The 12,227-nt window shown below is 32.0% G+C and overlaps 2 long non-coding RNA genes across 6 annotated transcripts; one reads left to right on the top strand and one right to left on the bottom strand.

Moving 5' to 3' along the window:
* Positions 1-4,110: 4,110 nt before the first annotated feature.
* On the bottom strand, positions 4,111-5,817 carry LOC146949153 (uncharacterized). Its single transcript, XR_015027156.1, has 3 exons — positions 5,273-5,817; positions 4,858-4,988; positions 4,111-4,514 (listed from the first exon to the last, which is right to left on the bottom strand). It is a non-coding gene; the product is annotated as an uncharacterized LOC146949153 (long non-coding RNA).
* A 392-nt stretch (positions 5,818-6,209) lies between these two features.
* Positions 6,210-8,992, top strand: LOC146949152 (uncharacterized). 5 transcript variants are annotated; one of them, XR_015027154.1, is made up of 6 exons: positions 6,211-6,447; positions 6,664-6,733; positions 7,005-7,057; positions 7,211-7,259; positions 7,809-7,891; positions 8,561-8,992. It is a non-coding gene; the product is annotated as an uncharacterized LOC146949152 (long non-coding RNA). The 5 variants fall into 5 exon arrangements; XR_015027152.1 differs by having other exon boundaries at positions 6,213-6,447; positions 6,679-6,733; XR_015027153.1 differs by having other exon boundaries at positions 6,210-6,447; positions 7,005-7,259.
* The last annotated feature ends 3,235 nt before the right edge of the window (positions 8,993-12,227 follow it).

Below are 12,227 nucleotides of genomic sequence, written 5' to 3'. Positions count from 1 at the left end.
GAGTGTCAGCTATGTTATTATTTGTAATGTTGATGATGAGTTGATCATACGAATCTGGTAAACTCTGAAGTAGAAGTTCAGCACGCTCATTTTCCGCTATTCTGAAATCAGAAGCCGTGAGTTGAGAAAATAGCGTATTCAGGGTGTTGATGTGATCTGTTACAGATGTGGATTCACCCATTCGAAGAGTGTAGAGCCTTCTCTTTAAGAATATTCTATTGTGGAGTGATTTGACCTCGTACAATTTTATTAGAGTATCCCAAATCTCCTTTGCTGTCTTCTTTTCAGCAATACTTGACAATACCGAGTCTGCCATTGCTAGGTGCAAATTGGCAACGACATTATCATCCATCTCGTTCCACTTTTTGTCAGTGATATCTGCAGGTCTGCCATCTATTGCGTCTAGGCAATTATCTTTTCTTAAAATTGCCCTTATCTTCAATTTCCATAGGGAAAAATTTCTCCCGTTGAACTTCTCTATCTCAAATTTTGTTGCCATGGTTTTTACACCAAATATTTTTTCTTCAAACTAGACCGGAATAATAAGAATTCTTTTCTGATGTGGAAGATCAGTTTAAACTACAACCACAAAGTATACTAAGATTTTTCTTACCACACCACTAGTTTATCACAGCGGAATAACAACTACGAACCAGCTGCTCTGATACCACTGTTAGGTATCAGAGTAACAAAATATTATCACGCAGCTAAAATAAGAGACGAGAAAAGAGGAATTGAACACACAATATTTTACGTTGAAACCCCTCAACAAATAAGGGGAAAAAACCACGGGGCAAGAGTAGAGAACTTTCACTAAGTGGAAGAAATTACAGGACCTCTCTCTAAATACAAGGAGAGTACAATTACCACTCTCTCTTTTAAATAGGAGAATACTAACTAACACAACCTAGGAGAAACCTCACAGGAGAAACTATTTTTTTTCTCTCTATAATTTTTCTCTCACTACTCTAAACAAGCTTTGCTTGCTGCTTGTGTTGTTATGATTTGGGATACATGAAATGGTTTACGGGCATGGCTATTTATAGAAGCAAAAGCTTATTGCTTCAACAAGTTGCACCGTGTGATTAACATGCCAACCAACCTTTTTTTTGACAATTGCACCGAAAGTTGAATGATTGAAATTGCAAGGAAATTTGAAATTGTCTTCTAACAATTTGTTACTCTATTTTTTGGCATGATAGGCACCATAGTTGAAATTTCAAAGACAAACCAAATTTTTACTTTGCTTGCATGCCTAAAGTCAACAAAAGTGGATTTAGCTTTACCACTTGACAAATTGCCATGACATTCAATGGTCAACAATGTTGGCTTTACCATGTTCACAATATATCGTGATCTTCTTCTTCTCTTGAATATCAATTCTTTGTTTTCAATTGTTTTCAAATCAATTCCCCATAATGATTTAACGACAAGCTGTTGGGGTTTTTTTTTCAATTAAAAATCAATTCTTTCTTCTCATTCAATATCAATTCCAATCAATTCAATTTTAATTCAATTACCAAAATGATTTAACGACATCAAACATAATTTCAATTAAAGGATATGAATTTTTTGTTCCCTATCAATTCCAATTGGCTGTTGTACATGAATAGGAGATTGGATTTTTGCATCCTGAACTATTTTTACGCCGGCAACACTATACGATTGCTATGTCGGTGGCTTCGTAGATGGTGAGGGTCAAGAGTTTAGGGTGAGGTGCATCTTCAACTGGAGATGGAGGTCGGCGACGGTGCTCAGAGACAATGAATATGATAGGATGGAATGACGAAGGGGGAAGACGATATCATGTCAATAACAAGTGCATACCAAACATGTAACACCCACGTCGTGGCTTTCGATATCCCGCTAGGTGGATACGAAAGGTTCCCGACCTAAGGGGAACGGTTTAAGCCGCAAGGGACCCCCACGACGATAGTAGGAACCGAAACACATCGGAATGAGAGGGATCCGGAGGCCGGGTAGTTATGGGACTACATGGTTGAAGGAAGGCTTATAAGAATTGTTAGGTACTACCCATATCAACAAGATGCATCTTCTTTTCGGGAGCTCAATCCATAGGAACTCCACAGTTAAGCGTGCTTGGCTTGGAGTAGTACTAGGATGGGTGACCTACCGGGAAGTTTCCCGGTAAGCATGTGAGTGAGGACAAAGCATGCTGAAAAGACTCGTGTTGGTTTGTGGGGTCAGTCGGAAATCCTGTAAGCAGTCTGGGATGTTACACTTGGTATCAGAGCAGACCTCTCCCAGTACGGTGTGGTTCGGGGACGAACCAGGCGGAAGCTGGTGGGCATGTAACACCCACGTCGTGGCTTTCGATATCCCGCTAGGTGGATACGAAAGGTTCCCGACCTAAGGGGAACGGTTTAAGCCGCAAGGGACCCCCACGACGATAGTAGGAACCGAAACACATCGGAATGAGAGGGATCCGGAGGCCGGGTAGTTATGGGACTACATGGTTGAAGGAAGGCTTATAAGAATTGTTAGGTACTACCCATATCAACAAGATGCATCTTCTTTTCGGGAGCTCAATCCATAGGAACTCCACAGTTAAGCGTGCTTGGCTTGGAGTAGTACTAGGATGGGTGACCTACCGGGAAGTTTCCCGGTAAGCATGTGAGTGAGGACAAAGCATGCTGAAAAGACTCGTGTTGGTTTGTGGGGTCAGTCGGAAATCCTGTAAGCAGTCTGGGATGTTACAAAACATATGATATGATAAAATAATGCTATCATCTTTCTTATCATGTGTGCGCCAAACGTATGACATGATAAGTATCTATCATATTACTATCATATCCCGTCTTCATCCATTTTTTAATCATATCATGTCTCTATCATATCATGCGCACCAAACGGGCCCTTAAGGTCTTCCTTTTAAATTTTAATGATAAAAAATCCCTGATAGTGATTATTGAATCAGTGAAGATGTGATTCAAAACTTATTTTCCTCGATTAGCTTTGAACACCAGTACATACTTTTATAGTGACTGAATTAAGGGTTCCACTTTGGTTACTTTAACTTTTAGTGATATTAGAAACTTTGCCTTTATTTCTCTTATAACTAGACCATCGACCCGTGCTCCGCACGGGTCATGTCGACTATAATATAACCGAATAAGTCATATTATAATTTACATCATATTTGTCGATTATCAATATCTACAACCTTTCTCTTGAAGTAACTTTTGAAATTGCAACGTATAATTGACAATTTGAAAACACAAATGATGACAGATATATTCACACATATTTCAATAACTAAAAAAAAAAAAAATTGTCTCTGTTGAAACTTGAAAAGAATTCTTACGTCAAATGGTGTCAAAGATAACCTAGGTATAAAAACTTTGTCGTCGATATTATATTCCGATATCAGCTTTCTTTCAAGCACATATTTTCTCATCCTTGTTATTGTCAGTCTTGTTCCATTGCATACTTGTAATTTGTTATCTATATTCCTTAATAGCATAACTAACACTCCAACTTTTAATTTCAGTTTGAGATTTGAAAGACCCAAAATAGTAATTGTTTTGAGAAATTTAGGAGTGTGAACATCATTCCCTACATTCCCACCATATTGCATGAATATGACATATACCAACTCAGATACTTTTTTATTTTCACCTAGTACTAAATCAAATATAATTGTTGATTTAGTCGACAATTGCATTTATACTTTTATAGTAGCTAAGACATCTTTATTTTAAAAATTAATTATATCTTCTATATTCTCTTAAAGTTTTGGATAAATGTTCTCAATAATAGATGCAAGAGGATCATCTGAGTTTTTTTTTTTTTTTTTTTTGACAAAAGGATCATCTGAGTTTGAAATAAATAAATCAGATGAAAATTAAAATAAATAGTGGTTTACCATTGAAATTAAAATGTGATGCACGTGTCTATTGAAAAGCAACAAAAAAAAAATATTATTATTGAAATTAAAATCGTTCTAACATATTTTTTAAGGGAAGTTACAAAAATTTATAGGAATGATTTTTTATATTTTTTATAGAAAATGTTAGTTTTTAGTGTATAGTTAGAAAGGGGAGGATGCTTGAATAAGAGGATTTAGTGATTTTCCCAAAAGGATCCATATGCAGAAGACAATTATACCGAGAATGTCATTAAATTTGGTGTATGCAAATACAAAATGAGATATTGCTACTATTATATTGTTCCATATCCAACTCTGTAATAAACTAAGGAAGTCAAAATAAATTACAACATTTACTAAGCATAGATTAAGACATTCCAAACACCAACAGAGCATCAATACCTTTACATTCCAAAGCATGAAAATACTTTGAAATACACAATTCCATTGTCTTTCATTCCAGCCAAAACCAACTATAATAATTGTTGCATGTGAGTTTTTTGCATTCAAAATTGTCCTTGGTCTCACGACGATGAATCTGTTTTATTTTTTCAAATAAAACCTTAAATTCATTTAATCGAGGATCTTGCAGCACCATATAATTGTGGACTTCCATCCCACATTCCTTTGCACAAAGTCATGGTAGAAAGGTCAAAAGAGTACAACCACAAATAGGTTTAAGAAATAACATATTATCATAATAACTACACACAAAAAAGGTTAACAAATAACTTGTACTAAAGCTCCAAAACTCTTGTGAAACTATTACCCAACAATGACACTAAAACAACTATCATAGTGTAAAAAAAAGATGCAACTATTTCATTAAAGGATAAAAAAAAAAAAACATAGAACAATCCATGAAAAGTGGATTAAAGATAGATCCCTTTAAAAAAATCAATTCAAGGCAAAGTAAAACCCTTGGTTTCAATTCAAGGTGTATGTATCAAGAAAAAAAAGAATTTTACCTTTTTTAGAAACCTTTGAGAAATTTCAATTCAGCATAAGTAATCATCAACGATACCAGCTCCAACCACTTTTCCATAAAAATGAATTCTTCAACCGCCATGCATAGTTTGCTAACTTGTGGCTCAACAACCTAACAAACCAAGATGATAGCAATATTTTCACAAACCACATAAGCACTAAATCTAAATCAAAGCAAAAACATAATTATCTACTCATAACTACAATAAATTTGTGATAAATGATTCTGCAGGTATTTGATTTAGCATGCAAAGAAGGAAAAAAAAAGGTCATTGAGATTTGAGATCAAGAGAGGCTGGAAAATGAAGTCATGAATGTAAATGGCAAACGAAAATGTAGAACAGGTAGAAGAAAAAGAAGTGAATGGGTGAAGAGATTCAAGCAGTTGAACCTCACCATACACTCATCGACGTCAACCGCACCTCCGACAACACTTTATTCACTCTCCGAAACGGCGGCAGAACATCTCACCAAATATTCTAAGAAGTGACGATATTGAAGAGGAAACTTATGGAAACTGGTTGGATTCAATTTCACAAAAAAATATCAAAATATCAATTTTATTATGGAGGAAGAAGAAGAAGAAGAATGTTAGAAGATGTGAGAGAAGAGCATCAAATAAGAATGTTAGATTACGGAAGATTTGTGGAGAAATGAGAAAGTTTACTTCCAAACATTGAAAATGAACAAAGTTTAATGTGTTCCGGCTACCAAAATGTCTTGTGCTTAGTAATATCATTAGTGGGCCCATGAGGTAAATGAGAAGTTTGAAAATATGACTAAATTTAATGCATTTAGGTGGGAGGAAAATTTGAATTCAAAAAATGCATTTAATGACGTGTCATTAGCTTGCCTCACACTTTTAAGGAATGTTTAGGAGGGAAAACCCAAAGCTTATTAGGGTTAAGCAATTGCTTGACCTAATTAGCTTTTAGAGTAAGTATGATCAATAATTCTCTCTCATCAAAATAATTTATTTTAATCATTCATTTATTATTGTTTTTTTGTAAATTCAGATTCAAACCCTTTTCCAATCTTAATCTTAATCTTAATCTTAATCTTAATCTTAATAATATACAAGCCTTATACATTTTTTAGCATCCCAATCCAATGTGTCAATCTCTCATGCCCCTAATGCCACATCATCGTTAAAAACTAATTTTATTTTTACCATTTTAATCATTCACACTATTCAAACAATAAAATATCATTATCACACATTTTTCCTCTTCAATTCAAAATTCAAATTTCAAATTTTTTTAAATCCTACTTTTTCTCTTATCCCAACAAATATCACTTTTTATATCATTTCTCTCTCATCCACTTTAAACTTATTTTCTTTTCTCTTCACTTTCTCACTCACACAAAAACTCAGCACCACTCTCTCTCTTCCTCACACTTTCTCTTACGTGAGAACACAAACCCTTTTCTTCTTTTTCAAAAATGCACAGAACCATTAAAAAAAAAACCATAATCTTCCTCTCTACAAAACCACGCTGGAGAACCGTTAAACTTACCCCTCTTTGATTTTCTGGCAAAATTCACTACCCTCTATGTTCAATCACGATTTTGTAAGTTTTTCCTTTCATCAGTTTCAATTCAACCCTAAAATTACTGCGATTCATGTTTTTTTTTTGTTCCTGAATATTATTAGAGGTAACAGGGTTTGCAGAATTTGTTTGTGTTTTGTTAGAGTTGATTTTGGTTTGTAGTAATTTGGGTAGAAATATATGACCATTTTTGTGTGTGCATTATTATTGAAGTTCTAAATTCTAATGACTTCGTAGATCTTTGCTTTGCAGCTACTGAGTGAGCAAATGAAAATCAAATTGAGGGTGTTTTCACTATTAAGTGCATGTAAGTAGTAGCTTTATAATTATTGAAAGCTTTTTTGCTTGGGGTTTGTGTTTTTGAATGATTGAGGGCATCAATCATTTTGTTTGGTATGAACTGGGAAACGCAGATTCAAGGCCATATAATCTCATGAAAAACATTAATTGTGTTGGGTTTTTTCGTTTTTGTTTTGTACAACTTTTGCAATTATTGGTAATTTTTCTTTGAAATGTAATAATTAGTTTTGTTTTGATTTTTCTAAATCCTTATTTCAATTTGTTTTCTTCTCATTTAGTTCGATGATACACGATTTTGAATCTCCGTTCAACAACAATCCTCTCATGGAAGGTAATTCATGTTCATAGATTCTCCTTTTGGGTATATTTTAATTCAAATCTCTCTATTATGAACTTTTTAATTTTGTTTGATGTTTCTACTTCTGATTCTGTTTGGTTCAATGTTTTATGTTTTCAATTGAAAACTCTATTTTATCGGTTCAAGGGAGGAAGATACAGTTTCAGGCATTGGTGATGGTGCTCATGCTTTAATGGTAAGATAACTTCAGTTTTTCTTTGTAATTTGCACATCCATTAAGTTGCTTTAATAATTTGTTTGGTTTGGCTAATTTTTTGATCCTTTGTCTTAAACAACAGTAAAATCTTAATATTATAACAATTTGGACTCAAGTAAATGTAATAAACCAAATCATATAAAGGGCAGTGATTATCACTCTTTCACTTTTACTAATTAGAGTTTGTCTTTTTTGATTGGTTCTTTTGGAAGAACTTCATGGTCACTCTGTTTTTAGGCTAAAGTTTGATTGCCTCTTGATTAGGTAGATATTACAAGTGATTCTCACAAAAAATATAGTCAAAAGTTTTTTTATTCTTATCATTGTTGAGGTAAAGGTTCTGTTTTAGTTATTTATAACCTTTATTCTTTAAGTCATTAAGACTAAGATGCATTTGAAGAGGAGACTTTTATATTTTTCAAAATTGAAATGTCTTGACATATTTAATACGGATTTGAAGTGTCTTGACATATGTTTCTATGTGTGTAGTCTAGATAAAAACTCGCTGATTATATTTTATTAAAACAGGTTTTCATGGATTCATTTGCATTAAGGTTGATGGTTATGATGTTAACACGATGATTAAGGTTTTCATGGAATTCAAACACAAGGCCAACTCCATTAGCCTTTAAAACTATAAATATAATTCATTTTTGCTCTTTTCATTGATTTTCAGAACATGCATTCAAATGCTAGGTTCTGAAGGATTTGGCAATTTTGTAGATTAATTTTTTGTTGAATGTGTACTTTATCTTTCTATTAATTATTGAATGGTGAACCTTTGCACATAATTGAGTCGCCATTTCCTGGTGTTTCTTTTTTTTTTTTTTGGGGGGGGGGGGGTTGGCGGGGGTTATCTACTATATGTAAAATATTTATTTGTTCATAAAGCCTAATATATTTGGATTTGATCGATTAGTTTGGATACATATGGTCATTATTATTTTAATGGATTTCTAAAAGAACATCATGTCAAGCTATTTTCCTTCAAAACTGCAAGTCTGCTTATTGTCGATAGTTAGACTTCATAAGATATATTTAAATTATGTTTTTAGCTTGAGTTATAATCTTTGATTTTGAGTTGCATATGAAAACTTCTAAGGTTTATAGTTGATACTTTCTGAAATTTCTTTGATTCTATCCGTTGGTTATGGAGTTGGTCAAATACAGACCAGAGATGTGTATAATTCAATATCAATGGGTTGAGACCTTTGTTATCATTCTAATATGGGTTACATGTATTAAAGTCTAATATGTCTGTTTTTTTTTTTAAATTGTAGCTATAAAATTTACACCTCTATCAGGGTCTCTTAAGAGGAAGCATGTTCCTTCATATGATTCTTCAAAGTCTTCATCTTTTATGGAATAATATCAAGGATGGATATCTACCACAATCACCACATCCTCAATAGAGTAAATCAAACACCTCACCACCAGTTTCTAACTCAAGTGAATTTGGCGTTATATTTTGATGCTTAATTTTGTTTATTGGTGATGTAATAGTTGTGATGTAACTATGTGTTGTGTATTTTAGTATAGTTTACCTTTATTAAAAAAAGAAAGAAACACCAGAATAGATAGGAACTATCAATTTCTATGAAAATGATGAGTAGTTCAAGAGGTGGATGGCTAATTAAACACATGAGTAGATGCAAAAAAGAAACTTTCATGAACTTCAAAAACACTAGGATATAAATGATCGTTGTTAACCATTTTTTATGGTGGTTTCTAAATCCGCCCCAAAAACACAGGAGGCTAGCCAGAATTGAGCTTTTGATACTTATTTCAATTATTTAAATAGCAGATAGTATTCTATTTAACATTTTATTTTTTTACGGGAGGCTAGCCAGAATTGAGCTTTTGATAATTAATTTTTTTACCTATCACATATTAATAATTAATTATTAATGTTTGTATTTATTTGATAATTAAATTTTTTACCTATCACATATTAATAATTAATATTAATGTTTGTATTTATGCAACTGGTTATCATAGTCATATATTTTACTAACGATGATTGTTCTTATGTTACTAACGATGATTGAGCTAACTAAATATTGAAGAAAATAAGCAAAACTTTCCTCTCGATAAATTCATGGTCCTTTAATAGGATGTACAACACTACACGGGATACTTAGGAGATCTTCCTCTGGATAGTGCATATTTAGTCTTCCACTCTCTTGATAATATACTAACACTTCCTATTTTGTTAGTACATTAATCCATTAATTCAACAAGATAGTAGTTGTAAACATGTCTTTTGTTCATAAGAACAACAACTTCACCCACAATTCAAACTCAAAATTCAAATATCTACACTTTCAATCTCTCATTCTCTTCTTCTTCTCTCTTTGCATATGACATAAATCATATATATATATTTCAATGCTAACCTCAAACAAATCAATATTTCTTATACGTGGGGGCTATAAGTATTTGATGGTAGTTAAAAATTTTATATTCCCTAAATATGGGGGGTAATAAGTATTTGATTTAAGTCAAAAAAAATAAAGTATTTGATTTAAGTCGAAATTTTCATATTCTTCAAACATGGGATATAGGTATTTAGCTTATGTTTTTGGGTTAATATGTCTTTACCACCCTGTAATATAGGCGAGTTCCGGTTTTCCCCCCTGTAAAAAAGATTCTTTCGATTCCAACCCTGTAATATAAAGATTCCGTCGAAAACCCCCCTGAGCACATTTGAGACCCCCCAGCTGATGACGTGGCGCGACGTGGCGCGCTAAGTCACCCTTTTCTGCTGACGTGGCGTGCTGACTGTATAATTATTTTTATTTTTTATTTTTTTATTGGGTACACGTGGCATTTGTCATTTTTTTATGTCTTTACCCCCCTGTAATTTAGGTGAGTTCTAGTTCCCCCCCCCCCCCCCCCCCCCCCCCCCCCCCCCCCTAAAAATTTTTAAAATAAAAAATAAAATCTGGAAAATTTAAAAAAATAATTATTTTTTAAAAAAATGCTGGAAAATTATTAAAAATTGAAAATAATGCAAAAAATACAAAAAAAATTTAAAAAATTAAAAATCTGAAAAAAAATTCGCATGACATGTGTGTATATACATACCACATCATTAAATTATTTTAATAATAAAATTTAGAAACTGAAAATCTTTTAAAAATAACAAAAAATCAGATTATTTTTTAAGAAAAATAAAAGATTGATTTTTTTTAAATTTTAAAAATAACAAAAAATCAGAAAAAAGCAGAAAAGACATTTAGATTTTTATCAAAATTTAAAAAATTGGAAAAAATTTCGGATTTTTTTTGAAATTTAGAAGATATTTAAAAATACTGAAATTTAGTTTTCAAAATAAAAAGTTTAGATTTTTTTGCGAAATAAAAAAACCGGAAAATATTTAAAATTTTAAAAATCTGGATATATATTTTTTAAAAATTCAATTACAATATGAAAATTAAATTTTAAAAATCATATAATCTGAAGAAAAAAAATTGATTTTAGTTTAATTAAAAATTTAGGAAAAAAATCTAAGAAGCTTCAATTACATAGGAATATTTTTGTAAAAAGAATTATTAATGCGTGTAAAATTTTAAAAATTACACTCAGGTTCATCGAGCTCGAAAGAGCTTTATGCTTGCTGCTTGAGCAGGGAGTTGTTGACACTTGGGTTTGTTATTGTGTTGGCAGGCAATCCATTCGCTAAAATTAAATCCTAAATGTTTTTGACAAATGTTCACTGTTCATATTTTTTTTTTGTAATCTGGTTTCGTCCCCGTACGTGCGTTCGCTGGGTTATGCTCATGATTAGTGAATTTTTGTTTGGATATTTTAGGACTGTTTTGCTTGGTCTGATTTATAACGATGTATGCCCATTTTGGGTTTTACTTGGGTTAGGTTTTATGTCCCCCCAGTCTCTGTATCTCTCTCTTTTTTTAATGTATTTTTCTTTTTGCTTAAATTTTTTTTTAAAAAGCGTCTAATTTAAGAGACATTAAAATTTAAAAAGTGAGTACCTCAAGTTGCTCTTCCAATGTCTTTTGAACTTCGCAAAAAAATCTAAACTTTTTTATTTTGAAAATTAAATTCCAGTATTTTTAAATATCTTCTAAATTTTAAAAAAAAATACGAACTTTTTTATAATTTTTAAAATTTCAAAAAAAATCTATTTTTTCATTTTTATTAATTTTTTAAATTTTTTTGGAATTTTTTCATTATTTTCAATTTTTATTAATTTTCCAGAATTTTTTTTAAAAAAATAATTATTTTTTTAAATTTTCCAGATTTTATTTTTTATTTTTTAAATTTTTACAGGGGGGAAAACTGGAACTCACCTAAATTACAGGGGGGTAAAGACATAAAAAAATGACAAATGCCACGTGTACCCTATAAAAAAAATAAAAAATAAAAATAATTATACAGTCAGCATGCCACGTCAGCAGAAAAAGGGTGACTCAGCGCGCCACGTCATCAGCTGGGGGGTCTCAAATGTGCTCAGGGGGGTTTTCGACGGAATCTTTATATTACAGGGTTGGAATCGAAAGAATCTTTTTTACAGGGGGGAAAACTGGAACTCGCATATATTACAAGGGGGTAAAGACATATTAACCCTATGTTTTTTATTTTAATCATTTTCTCTCTCATCTTACCATGGGGGATATAGGTCTTTAGTTTATGACTTTAATTAGTTATTATGTTTTTTATTATAATCATTTTCTCTCTCATCTTACCATGTTCATTGTCCACAAGGGCGTCTTTTGATTGTTATATTTGCTAATAAGCTATTTAATTGTTTTGAAACTTTTTGTGGTCATTTCACGATTAAAATACAACATTTTAGAACCCAGGCTAAAAGTGTAGATGGCTAAGACAGTTGTTTTATTTATTAGTATTTATAGAGTAACTATATAATTTAATTTATACTAGTATGGATACCCGTGCCAAGCACGGGATAGAATTTTTTCATAT

The sequence above is a fragment of the Medicago sativa genome, chromosome 2 (assembly GCF_051527215.1).
Source record: "Medicago sativa cultivar Bolivia chromosome 2, Bolivia_mono, whole genome shotgun sequence".
NCBI classification, from domain to species: Eukaryota; Viridiplantae; Streptophyta; class Magnoliopsida; order Fabales; family Fabaceae; genus Medicago; species Medicago sativa.
The sequence above is the reverse complement of the archived record's forward strand: the minus strand, read 5'-3'. Positions and strand labels throughout refer to the sequence as shown.